We start from the raw sequence: 14,122 nt of genomic DNA, 5'->3' as shown, positions 1-14,122 counted from the left end.
CTCCACCCCAAACCCTGCTTTGCCTCCAGCATTTATAATGGTGTTAAATATATAAATAAGTGTTTTTAATTTATAAGGGGGGGTCACACTCAGAGGCTTGCTATCTGAAAGGGGTCACCAGTACAATAGTTTGAGAACCACTGAGCTAGCATATCAGTGCAAACCCTCAGTGCAGGCAAGGAAAGTCACCATTTGCATTGGTGGAGCGTATCTGCTCAAAAGAGTTGATAATCCATGCAGTCCTTATTCATGCTGAATAGTACTTATTCAGTTCTGAGTGCATAACCTGGGGTGGTCTAAGTTGCACTAGGGACCAGGCAGGCCCCCAGACAGGTCAGAATTTGGAGAGGGAAAAGGTGGGAGTCTGCCCCTTCTTCCTTTTCCCAGCCTGTGCTACACAGCCTGTGCTAAGCCTCCTGCAACATGCAGCAGAGAATCTGTCCTGATGTAAATACTATTCCAGGTTACAACTCCTGAAGGTTTTAAAAAAATAAAGCTGAAGTGCAAGTGACGAGCAAGGAAACAAAGCTGCTTCTAGATGATAATAGAGAGCTATTTTATGACATTTTTATTTTAATTTATTTTGTCTTTTTTTTTTACTATCACAGAACTGATTTTAAAAACCTGTTCAACTGGCCCATATTGGGATCACAGTAAAACATCACAGCATGTGTGCGTGGGATTCTCAGCAGTTACTGGGAGATAGGAAATGTCACCAAACTATGTGACAGACCAGGGGTGGGCAAACGTTTTGGCCCGAGGGCCACATCGGGGAATAGAAATTGTACGGTGGGCCATGAACGCTCACAAAATTGGGGTTGGGGTGCGGGCTCTGGGGTGGGGCTGGGGGATGAGGAGTTTGGGGGGTATGAGGATGCTCCGGGCTGAGATCGAGGGGTTTGGAGAGTGGGAGGGGGATCAGGGCTGGGGCAGGGGGTTGGGGTATGGGGAGACACTCAGGGGGTGCAGGCTCCGAGCATCGCTTACCTCAAGTGGCTCCCGAACGCAGTGACATGTCCTTTCTCTGGCTCCTCTGCGTAGCAAGAGACGACATCTACTTAGGCCCTGTCTACACTGGCAAGTTTCCGTGCAGTAAAGCAGCTTTCTGTGCTCTAACTCCCGAGGTGTACACACTGCCAAGCCACTTAGGGCGCAGAAACTGCGCAGCTGTACCGCTGTAAAAAAGCCACCCCAACGTGAGGCGTATGGCTTTCTGCGCTGGGGCTACAGCGCTGTGGTGCCAGTGTAGACACCCTGGTCGATTACAGTGCTGCGACTGGACTCCGGGAGGTGTCCCACAATGCCTGTTCTCGCCTCTCTGGTCATCGGTTTGAACTCTACTGCCCTGCCCTCAGGTGACCAACCAACCATCATCCCCACCCCATAAATTCCTTTGGAATTTGAAAGTCCCCTTCCTGTTTGCTTGGTGATGCGTGCAGTGATCTCACCGCATCTTTCCAGGTGGCAATGGCTGCACCACACAGCAGGTGATCCCCCGCTTGGAGCAATGCCGAGCTGCTGGACCTCATCAGCATTTGGGGAGAGGAGGCCGTCCAGTCCCAGCTGCACTCCAGCCGTAGGAATTATGATACCTACGGACAGATTTCACGATGCATGGCAAAAAGGGGCCAGGACCAGGATACAATGCAGTGCAGGGTCAAAGTGAAGGACATGTGGAACACCTACCACAAGGCGCGGGAGGCAAACCGCTGCTCCAGTGCTGCGCCCACGAGCTGCTGGTTCTACAAAGAGCTGGACATGATACTTGGTGGCGATCCCGCCTCCACTGCGAACGGCATTATGGATACTTCGGTGGCTCGCGTGCCAGTCAAAAGTGGATCAAGCCAGAAGGAGGAAATCTTGGACGAGGATGTGGAGGGGACCCAGAGGCAGAAGATGACTCGGAGGTCAGAGATGCATGCAACCAGGAGCTCTTTTCTACCCTGGAGGAGGCTAGCCAGTCACAACTGCCAGATGTTGGTGAAGTGGAAACAGAAGACGAGGCCCCTGCTAAGTGGATTTGATTTTGGGAATTGCTGAAACGAGTTGTTGGGGGCAGGAGGGTTGCAGGAAGCAGGCTTGTCTCCCACCGCATGCCTAATCTGAGCGGTGGAACAGGCTGTTGATTGACTCCCTCACTTCACGGGAATCTGCCTCAGAGATCTCCAGGAAACTCTCATGGAGATACTGGGCAATCCGTTCCTACGGGTTCTTCAGCAGAGCTGCTTTGTTTCTTGCCCCATTAACAGTAACTTTCCCATGCTGCTGTGACACCGTGGGGGCGGGGGGACCATTGTTGCACACAGGCAAGCTGCATAGGGGCCAGGGCGGAAGTTGCAGGCTTGGAGAAGACCCTCCCTTGATTCCCTGCTCACCCTCAGCAGCGAGATATCTTCCATAATGATCACATCCTGTGGAAAGTGTGAGGACAGAAATGATTATCAGGCCTCCCCTTCAGTGCTGGCTCTACCCGAGTGCCACGTGCCCAGTGTACAGCAGGGTCCAGGAAGAGTGATATACCCTGCCCCTGGGGCTACTCACCATTTTGGGGGTCTTGTGGCTCATGTGTGATTGTCTGGGGTCAGCCAGACAGTGACAGGTGTGAGTGTACTGGCTGTGTTTTAAATCAATGACTCACCGTTCTCTGTATTGCAAACAATACTGCTTCTGTAAAATGTTGCGTTTAAACTTCACAGAGATGACCTTGGGAGCCCAGCCTCCCTCTTTGTTATCGGTGGCTGAACGGCTGCACAGAATTAGAAAGCGGCCAAGAAGAACTAAGGAGGGCTTTCTGCGTGAGGTTATGATGCACTCCGCCGCTGAGAAACAGGAATTGAAGGAGTGGCGGGACAGCGAGAAGAGCATGCCAGAATAAAGCCATGGAGCAGCTTTTAAAGGTTATGGAGCGCCAAGCAGACACGCTCCAGGTGATACTATCTCTTCAAACCGAGCAGCTCCGCGCCCGCCCTCCCCTGCAGCCGCTGTCATTAAATTCTTTCCCATGCGCCCCCCCCCCCCCCGCCGCCCCAGACACCGTCAAACACACACTTATTAGGAACCTCCTGGCTCCAGTCTATACCTGCGGCATTCCACTCCTCCCCCTCCTCCTCACAGTCCGGCACTGCGGACTTCCACTACCCACTGCACGCAACACACATCCCTCTGCAGTTTGGCCCTGCTGAAGAACAGCACCCGCTGCATTGTACTCCGAAGGAGAAGGCTGGATATGACCCCTGGACATACACAAATCTTTAGCCGTCCCGGGACCCCTCCTCCTCATGGGACCTTCCCTTCCCCCATCCCCCTCACTGCTGTTTTTTTTTTCTTGGTTTGATTTTCTCCTCCGGTTGTTGTTTTTTAATAAAAGAATTGTGTTGGTTTGAAAGCAATCTTTATTCTATTAATTTAAAGCAAAAAGAAACCTGCAAAGCAACATACAATTATGTTAAACCCACATATTGCATCGTCTGCACCAATCACCTCCTAGTATTACAAGCACTGCACTCCCAAGCATAGCAACAAATATTAGTGGCTTTCAGCTTCAAATTGCTGCCTCAAAGCATCCCTGTTCCTTATGGCCCCGCCCTGCACCCCTCTAATAGCTCTGGTCTCTGGCTGTTCAAACTCAGCCTCCAGGTGCTGAAACTCTGCGGTCCAGCCCTAAGTGAAGCTTTCACCCTTCCCTTCACAACTATTATGGAGCGCACAGCACGCAGCTATAAACATAGGAATATTGTAATCGGCCAGGTCCAGCTTCCCACAGAGGCAGTGCCAGCGGACTTTTAAATGGTCAAAAGCACACTCAACAGTCATTCTGCACTTGCTCAGCCTGTCGTTGAACTCTCCTTGCTGCCATCAGCTTGCCCCATGTATGGCTTCATAAGCCATGGCATTAAGGGGTAGGCAGGGTCTCCCAGGATCACAATGGGCATTTTGACTTCCCCTACGGTGATCTTCTGGTTCGGGAAGAAAGTCCCTGCTTGAAGCTTCCTGAACAGGCCAGTGTTCCGAAAGATGTGTGCATCATGCACCTTTCCAGACCAGCCTGCATTAATGTCTGTGAAACGCCCACGGTGATCTACAAGTGCCTGGAGAACCATTGAGAAATACCCCTTGTGATTAATGTACTCAGTGGCTAGGTCAGGGGTGGCCAACCTGTGGCTCCAGAGCCACCTGCGGCTCTTCAGAAGTTAATATGTGGCTCCTTGTATAGGCACCGACTCCAGGGCCAGAGCTACAGGCGCCAACTTTCCAATGTGCTGGGGTGGGGGGTGCTCCTGCACACCACAAAATAGCTGATCAGGAGGTGCGGAGAAGGAGGGGGAGGCGCTGATCTGCGGGGCTGCCGATGGGCGGGAGGCACTGGGAGCGGGGGTGGCGGGGAGCTGATGGGGGGCTGCTGACATATTACTGTGGCTCTTTGGCAATGTACATTGGTAAATTCTGGCTCCTTCTCAGACTCAGGTTGGCCACCCCTGGGCTAGGTGGTCTGGTGCCAGAATTGGAATGTGTGTGCCATCTATCATCCCTCCGCAGTTAGGGAAGCCCATTTGTGCAAAGCCATCCACAATGTCACGCACGTTGCCTAGAGTCACAGACTTTCGGAGCAGGATGCGACTACTGGCCCTGCAGACTTAGGCAAACAGTCGACTTTCCCACTCCGAACTGGTTAGCAACCGATCAGTAGCAGTCTGCAGTAGCCAGCTTCCACAGTGCAATCTCCACACGTTTCTCCAATGGCCGGGCAGCTCTCACGCCGCAGGGCTAGGGTGAGCTCATCACACAGTCCAATGAACGTGGCTTTCCTCATCCGAAAGTTCTGCAGCCACCGCTCATCATCCCAGATGTGCATCATGATGTGATCCCACCACTCAGTGCTTGTTTCCCGAGCCCAAAAGGGGTGTTCCACTGTTGTCAGCACCTCCGTGAATGCCACAAGCAATCTCAGGTAGTAGCTGCTATGCATGGTGAGATCAATGTCGCACTCCTCTTGCCTTTGTAGTTTAAGGAATAACTCCACTACCACTCGTGATGTGTTGGTCAGAGCGAACAGCATACTAGTCAGCAGTTTGGGATCCATTCCGTTGAAAGATGGCGCTAAATGCAGACAGAAGCACAGGGACTGCTGGGATGCGAAGCAATGCATCACGGGGCACTGAGATATGAGACAGGACTCAGGATGCCCTGCAACCTCCTCCATCTTCCCACAGCTCTTAGCAGCAGAAGAGAAAGAGGTGCTCTGTGGGATAGCTGCCCAGAGTGCACCGCTCCAAATACCACTGAAAGTACCGCAAGTGTGAACACACTATTGCGCAGGCAGTTGACAGTGTGAACACAGAACAGCGGTTTCCCTTCAGTGCTCTCTGAGCAGCGCTTTAACTCCCGGCGCTGTAACTCTGCCAGTGTAGACGTGCCCTTAGTGTGTAAATGCCTCACTGCAGCAGGTGTTTCTGTCACCAAGTTCAGGGGGGTAGACTTACACTGCTCATCTCACTGCTATACAATCTGTCACTGCATGAACAGCATTCCATTGTATGTTGCAGGGGCATGGCTTGAAAAATTTGTCTCTAAATAATTATTAGCCCAAATCACAAAATAATTGTGCCAAAGTCACCAAAGTGGCCGTGCTGCGCTCTGTACAAGTCTGGTGGGGATTGGAGCAAAGGTGGCTCTAAGCCACCTTTACATTTCTCTGATCCTACAGGCATAGGTCTGGTCCCTCGCAAAAATATTTTAAGCTAGCTGCCAAATGCCTGGGAGTGGAGGGGAAAGAGGCTCAAACTCAGTCCCCACTTAATTTTCCTGCTAAAAATAAGCAGTTTTGACTCTTAATATACACAGTGATTGGGTCCATTGAGCAAGAGAAAGCAGTTTTTTTCTGGCCGTAGCTGCACTTTGAGGGTGTTATTTTCAGAGGTGCTGAGCTAACTTCAACTGGAGTTGTAGGTGTTCAGCTCCTCAAAACACCAGGTCCTGAGTGATTTGCCCAAAGTCACACAGTAAATCAGTGACAGCGAGGGGAATAAAACCCAGTGCTGACTCCCAGTGCCAAGTTAATTTAATTAATCACTACTGTGCACATTCCAGCAGAAGTATCTCTAATCATTCATTTGCACTGCTAAAATGCCTTGATGGATTTGGACTAGAAAGAGAGGACTGTGAAGGAAATATCACCTTGGGACAAAGTACAAATAGGATCTAGGTCTATGGGGACCTAACAAGGACTGAACGCTAGATGAACATATGTCTAAAACAATCGGTTTAGATCTCTGCAAGAAGATCAGAATTTCTTGCACACAAGAGCCTAGCCTTAGCTGCAACGGTATAAATATCACTGGAACCTTTTTAGCAACACACCTACCGAACATATTAACGGAGGGATACTATTCGAAGGAGGACGAGGTGCTGTATTTGTGTTTCTTTGAGAGAAAGCTGCATTGGCAAGCCACGCATGATTTTCGGATGAGATGTAAGATATGCTATCAGTTCTAAGGGCTACCGATTGAACCCAGATAGATTACTGGCTCAGCCTCAAAATGATACATCATGTCAAGATATGAAAACCATTTAATTCCTTAAGAACGAAAAGAAGCACTTTACGATGTCCTAGGTTTGAATGCACAACAAGACGCTTATACTCAATCATCCGAAATAAACTCTACTATCTATGAGCTATTTTGAAAGAAGACAAGCTGAAAACATGCTTTTTCCACAATTAACACAATATTTCAGACTATCTGAATTACTTTTTTATGCGTACGTATTTGTTGTTTCATATTTAGGTTTTATTATTTATCTTAAAAAGAAACCCATTACAATGAGTAAACAGTAAAAGGAAGTATTTGCATAGACTAATGTCTTTCCTTTACGGACAGCATAATTAATAGGCGTGAGAATTCACTACTAAAATGACACACTAATAAACGTTGAAAATCAGTAAGAAAAATTGTACACACAATATATGCATGTCTGCTGCATAAGGTATGCACAAATATACATAGATCCAGATTTGCAAAACTCATTTTACAGCTGTCAGTCATATATAAATATATAAGACCATTTTTTTCCTCATGCTCCCAGATTTGCATCCATTACATGTGCATGCAGATGGATCAAAAATTCTTTGTCCACAAACCATTAGCCCTGTATGTAAAAAATGCACTACAAGTCTTTCAGGGCTCTAGTCTCCCACGTTCCACAGAACCTTCATTTTACTTCATAGGGAGCTGTAAAAAAATAAAAAATTCAGGATATAATATGATCTACTTGTTTAGTATTAGGAGGTTTCTAAATATTTAGTAAGATGCTAATTATTGATGTGACAGAGATGCTATTGTGCCTACTTAGCATGCCAGCTCCACAACAGTAGTTGTTAGAGGCTATTCAATTAGAGTGAAATCCTGGTCCCAATGAAGTCAATGGGAATTCTGCCACTGACTTAAACGAGGCCTGGATTTCAACCTTAGTGTGCACCCAAAATAATTACTTAAAAACTAGGCAAACATTTGGCAGATAAAGCACCCCCAATATCTTTCTAATCAGCTGAACTATGCAGATTTTGAGGAGGTGTACTTGCTCTTCCTCAAACAAATCCTTCCCTCCTCCTCTGCAATCACAGTGTGTCCTTTTGCAAGAGAAACCAGAACACTACCAACAATACAATTCATAAGGAGGCTAAGAGGATCAGAAAGCAAGGCAATAGATTGAGTTTTCAATGGATTTCATCACTCGTTGGTATATATAGGAGTGAGGTAGCTGATGATTTGGCCAAAGTTGGAAGACTGGAAATTCAGGTAAGAATGACAATGGCTGACGATATTGATGCCCTATCATGGAAAATATTAGCAGAAATAAAGGGTCAACAGATAAAAAAATCTTGTGATTAATATCCAAGCATCGCAGAAAAAACACCTACTATTGTGAGATTGCAGACAGGGCACTCCACAGGAATGCAAATAAACAGAGATGAGACTGAGATATAGCCCATGCTTTTGAATGTAATATTGTAAGGAAAGTGACCCTCTTCAGATCTGACACCTTGGCTCAAGCCCTCACAAAGGACTGAAATCATTCTTGAACTTCATGGCCTGGCACGAGTATCAGGGGACAAGACGATAACGACAACATGATGTACGGTTCTGTTGCACAAGTAAGGGCAGGATTGGGCAAGGCGGACAAGGTGTCTACCACACACTCACGAAGCCCAGCTTCCCAGAGAGTCCTTATATGCTAGTGTATGGTGGGGACTTGGGGGCAGAACCAGGGAAAGGCAAGTGGATCTCTGTCCCTGTGTATTGTCTATCCCACACCACTAAATGATGGGACAGGTACAATCAGTGCCCAGAGGCTTCAGTAGAAGCTATGGAGAGCTCCTCCATGCAGCATGGGGACAGGACTGCAACCTCTACCGTCCTGAAGGAGCTCTGCAGGGAATAGCTGTGCACTGGGAAAGAAATAGGAGCTTCAGTTACAACTAATATATTGTCAGGAAGGATATGTGAAACGATAAATATAATCCGGAGACTATTAGTACCACTTTTAACAAATGTCTGTCCTTTCACACACAAAAATCCCCATTCCTTCCTCCAACCTTACAGCATTATAAGCAACTAGGAGGTCAAGTTAAATCATCAGATGCATTTGCTGTCTGAGGCCTACATCTAGCCCTGACGTGAATATCTAGTAGGTGGTCTTTTTTTTTCCCTCTAACCAGTTCAACATGGGAACCCGCTATACATCCCGAAAAAAGTTTTCTAAATCCAGTAAGTAAAGACTTAAAGGCCTGGCCCAGTGCTGCCCCATGGTATGTCAACAGCAAAACTCTGACTGGCTTCACAGCAGGCGCAGGCCTCATCTGCTTTCAAAGGAGCAGCCTCTTTTGTTTGATGATACAAATAGCTTGTATCACGTTAGCAGTGTAAGTACTGTATTAGAGATGCTGAATTACAAAGTATTAACTCTGTGGTTGCCTTAAATTTTCCTCTCCCATAAGCTGTGATACAAGGGCAATGAGCCCAGACCCCACGCTAAGCGGCAATGCAACAATTCATAGACCATCATCTGCCACTTCATGTACAGAATATCTACAATGCCATTTTTGTTGGAGTCGGCTAATTGCACAACCACAAATCAGCAATTTCATAACAACTGGAGCACCACGATTACATGGCAGTTTATTTAATATGATACAGAAAATGTTCCCATTAAAATATGAAAGGACTTGGGATTCTGAGTGTCTGAGACATTTTACAGTCATTATAAAATAAACATTGGCATTTACATTTTAGCCCATAGTAAAAGAAAAGGCCCAATCTTGCAATCTCTTGGCTGTCAGAACTGGCATTATAGCGAACGGTGGTTCCAAGTGTGGAGAGCCTGCGAGTTAAGGATGAAAATGTATAGCTCCATATTTCTGTTTAGAAACAACCATGCACTATGGGTCTAATCCAAAACCAACTGAAGTCAACAAAAAGACTCCCATTCACTTTAATGGGCTTTGGCTCTTTTCTAATGTTTTCCTGCCTTTTCAAATTAGATGTTGAGGATTAAAAAGGTACAGAATGTTTTATGTCCAGCTCTGTACTGTAGCTTTTAATTTCTGTAAGAGATTTACTTTATTTTTCCCTGTAAAAACATTTCAGATAAAAGGTAGAAAATGATCTAGGTTTCAAGAGCAGCTATTTATGGTCTGAATGTTGGCTAACACTCATTTCTAATTACAGGAGTTGTCGAGAGACATTCTCACATACATTGAACCAAATACGGAATGTCAATGAACATGTGGTCTACAGCAGTTACTCTCATTTTTACCCTGTACATTTCCTTTTACCTCAGTAAACAAGGTTATCACAACTGTAGACAGCAGGCAGGGTGAGCTGTATATGTTATTTCTGTCCTTACTTTTATTTTAGAGGGCTTCTATCTTTTAAAAATTTTACATAGCTAAGAAGGTTATTAACTTTACGATCATGAAAAAACAGAGACTAGGAACCTCTTACAGAAAGTTTTATAGTTGCTCATTTTTGGATTTAACTTATTTCCAATGCTACCCAACACCAGAAGCAAAACTGCTGAACAGTGTAACCTGCATATCATGTTTTACTTAATGTATAAGATCCATGTATTGTGGTAAGGGCACAATGACACAGCCTTCTGGATACTAACGGAAATGCTTTTATCATAAGTACTCTAGAAATGCATGGATGAGGGAGGTATAACAGTTATCAAGTGAGAAGACGCGGTTAGGTCATGTGAAGTAAGGGGCATTAGACTGAGATGAAGACATGAGAGAGCTGCAAGACTCTGGCTAAGAGTCTGACAAATCACAAAGGTAATGAGAGAGAATATTCATTGTGGTTTTTATTGTTTTGTTCCCTCCTCTCGCCCCTGGCAGAGGGCCAAAAGGAAAAAGGATACAGTAGCTCAAACTGCCAGAGATTGAGTATGGGTTTGATAAATTTGGAAAGTGCTTTCCCAATGAGTCAGAACCGCTCATTACAAAAAACAGACCCCAAAATATAATTAAAAAAATGAAGGTAATGTTCTATAGGAGGGCTAAATTATTATCTTTAATGTTTAAGGAAGGAAGTAGAGCTAGGAAGGAATGTGTCAAGGTTACAAAGGAGATATTGTGTAGGACAGTGGCAATCCCAAGTAAATGCCTAGCATTACATAAGATTGTTATAGCAATGTATTTTCAATAGTGATACTTCTCAGAGAACATGGAGGGGCAGGAAAAGATTGGCTTGTGGTGGCTAGAAGCTTGACTTCTTTGGAGCTACACCCATATAAACCAACTGAAAATCTAGCCCCAGATGAATAGAACAAGAACAAAGGATTAGACTACAATTCTCCATAATGCTCTTAGACACAGTAAACTGCCAAACTTGCCAATCCACCTAAGACTATAACACCTCCTATTGGGAATGGATTTATCATAACAGTTATAATTGATGATGTCTCTGTATTTCTTCCTCTTTTTCAACACCTGAATCTCTTACAGTGTAACAGAGAGGTTCTTAGTGCATTCTGAGTTGCATCTTAACATTATTTGGCCCTTATTCCTACTCCCATTGAAGTAAATGGGAAGCTTCCTATTCAACGTGAGCAAGAGCAGGTTCTTTGCAAAGTGTATATCAGACAAGTGCAATCTGCTACTTTTCTATCTATGTTTCATAACAAGCGAGAACAAAACTCACCAGTAAATTAGCAAAACAAGGTTAACAGCTCTGGGCGATTGAAGCCTCACCCGAAATGCACTGACCTCAACAGAAAGATTCTGATTGAGTTCAGTGGGCCTTGAGTTTGGCTTTGGTGCATGCAGGTATACACCAGCTGTGAAAAATATGACCTAATTCTACACATAAATAAGAGTGTATAGAATCAAGTCTATAGCTTGTAGAAGCTGGATTAAATAAAACGTTGAGTGAACATTTTGGGCCTATGCAGTCATATCCTCTTCTGCAAAGAGGCTGTGAGATGCTACCAAATGGGAATGGTGGCATTTGCACACCCAGCATCTGCCCACTCTGCCCAGGTGTCAACAACTACACCAGGGTCAGGGCAAGAGACGATAATTAACTATATTGAAATTTTTAAAATTCTATTTGTCTGACTAGCTTCTAAGGTTGCCAGGACTCTTTGGGCATCCTCCTCACTCTTTTGCAGCAGCAGTGTGTAAACCAAGAACCACTTTCAACCCAGTATTCTAGTGCAAATGCCTCAGTAGCACAGTGGGAGTGTTACCAGCTACCAGCATAGGGCCTGTTTCTCATCGTGCTACACTGATTTTACCCAGGTGGAATGCTACTGAATTATCTGGAGTTGCACTTGGGGAAAACTGATGTATTACAGTGGAGAATCAGAATACAGCAGAAAGTGGTGAGAAATGAAAGGTCCTAGAAGACCAGTGACCTTTGTTGAAAAGACAGACGTGTGCATGGAGTTGCGGCCAGTTTTAAATTGCCTCATTCTTCCTTTGTACCCCCCAATTCCTGTCACCCGGCTGCTGAGCTTTAAATCTTTACTCTCCCTTAAGAAACTGAATTGGGAGTGCTCATACGATGTGACAGAGGCATTCCAATAATGTACCAAGGTGTCTACTCAAGTATCAATTCAATATCAGCCATGGCCAGAAAGCTCTCAAGCCAACTTTTTAAGCCAATGGCTAATGCTCCTAACCTCTTCTGAAGATGCTGAGAGTCACAGCCAGACTAGATAGGAAAGGCAGATTCTTCTCTTTCAAATGCAGCCAATAGTACTTCTCAACTTCAATAAGAACGTTGAAATCAGTGTCCAGAGCCAGATTATAATTAGACTTAAGTTAGAAACAGGTTTTGAAAGACTGACTAAATTAATATTACCTCAAATAAGGTAGCAGATCGAGGGAAGTGATTATTCCCTTCTATCTGGCACTGGTGCAGCCACATCTTGTGTCCAGTTTTGGGGCCCACACCAGTGTTCCCTCTAATTTTTTATGCCCATGTGCGGAATGAATTTTGTTATGTGCACCAACATGAAGGTGATGTGTGGGCTCTGGGGTGGGGCCAGGGATGGGGGGTTTGGGGGTGTAGGCTGCCCCAGGGCTGCAGTAGGGAAAGAGAGGGGACTCTCCCCAGCCCTCTCTTGCCACAGCAGCTCAGGACAGGGAAGAGCTCTGGTGGGCCTGGCAAGTCTGGGGCAGGTCCACGTTGGGGCCAAGGGAGGCGCGCCTCTCCCCCGGCCGCAGCAGGTCCGGGGCAAGTCCGTTTTGGGGCCAGGGGAGGGGCACCTCTCCCCCAGCCACGGCAGGTCCACGCTGGGGCCGTGGCGCCTCTCCCCCCACCGCGGCAGGTCTGGGAAGGGGCTGGCAGGGCGGGGTGCCTCTCCCTGATGCAGCAGGTTCATTCTAGGGGAGAGGCATCTCTCCCCACCACAGCCCTGAGCGGGGGTTAATAGGTTGCTGTGCACCAGTGCAGCTTAAAGGGAACTTAGCCCCCCACTACAGAAAGGATGTGGACAAATTGGAGAGAGTCTAGCAGGCGGCAACTAAAATGATTAGGTGGCTGGGGCACATGACTTATGAGGAGAGGCTGAGGCGGAGGCTTATTTAGTCTGCAGAAGAGAAGAGTGAGGGGGGATCTGATAGCAGCCTTCAACTACCAGAAGGGGGGTTCCAAAGAGGATGGAGCTCGGCTGTTCTCAGTGGTGGCACATGACAGGACGAGGAGCAATGGTCTCAAGCTGCAGTAGGGGAGGTCTAGGTTGCATATTAGGAAAAACTAGGAGGGTGGTTACCTAGGGAGGTGGTGGAATCTCCATCCTTAGAGGTTTTTAAGGCCTGGCTTGACAAAATCCTGGCTGGGATGATTTAGTTGGTGTTGGTCCTTCTTTGAGCAGGGGGTTGGACTAGATGACTTCCTGAGGTTTCTTCCAAGCCTAATCTTCTATGATTCTATGACTACTCTGTCGCCTAGGTCTGAATTGGGCTATTACTGCACCCCAAAGAACCTACCCAAACTAAAGACGGTGCATGAAACTTTAATTCACAGCACAATCGCATGAGGTGAACTTTATAATTGGTCTGTTATCATCTGAGGAATATCTTATTGTTATTTGATCTGTTTACGCCAACTCCCCAATGTGCAAACAGAATACAAAATCAAGCTAGATTCTGTATCGTCTCTTGGGCAGCACTCTCAGTTTAGGCAGTAACAGCTTAATGGATAAAACATTGACCTCTGAGACCTCCTTTCAAATCCAGATTGCAGTTTCATGACAGGTAGTGGAACTGGGTTAGGGAGCATTAGTTTCAAACAGCAGTTTCTAAAGTAATGTCTGCATTTTTGCCATAAGCCTTTTCTCTTCAATATTTCTGCCCTCCTTGCCGGTTTCATCTCTTTCTATGTTTAGGATGACTGGCTTCTAACACGCAAACAATGGTCCTTATTTACTTAATAATACAACCACAGCGGGAAATCAGGCAGTGAATTTTGAGAACACTTTTGTGAAATACATGATAAGTGAAAACAAAACGTCCCTGTCTCGCACTGCAGATTATTTTAGCCTCGAGCGTGGAATGTTTTTCAGCTTACAGCTCTGCATTAAGCAGTTCATGGAATCTGTTATTTCCCCTAGGATATCT

At 46.1% G+C, this 14,122-nt stretch overlaps 1 protein-coding gene across 4 annotated transcripts in view; it reads right to left on the bottom strand.

The window, feature by feature from the left end:
- The window catches only part of EVL (Enah/Vasp-like), a 213,145-nt gene that overhangs the window by 125,865 nt on the left and 73,158 nt on the right, over positions 1-14,122 (bottom strand). The window lies entirely within an intron of this gene.

Source organism: Chelonia mydas, chromosome 6, assembly GCF_015237465.2.
Source record: "Chelonia mydas isolate rCheMyd1 chromosome 6, rCheMyd1.pri.v2, whole genome shotgun sequence".
Classification (NCBI taxonomy): Eukaryota; Metazoa; Chordata; order Testudines; family Cheloniidae; genus Chelonia; species Chelonia mydas.
The sequence above is the reverse complement of the archived record's forward strand: the minus strand, read 5'-3'. Positions and strand labels throughout refer to the sequence as shown.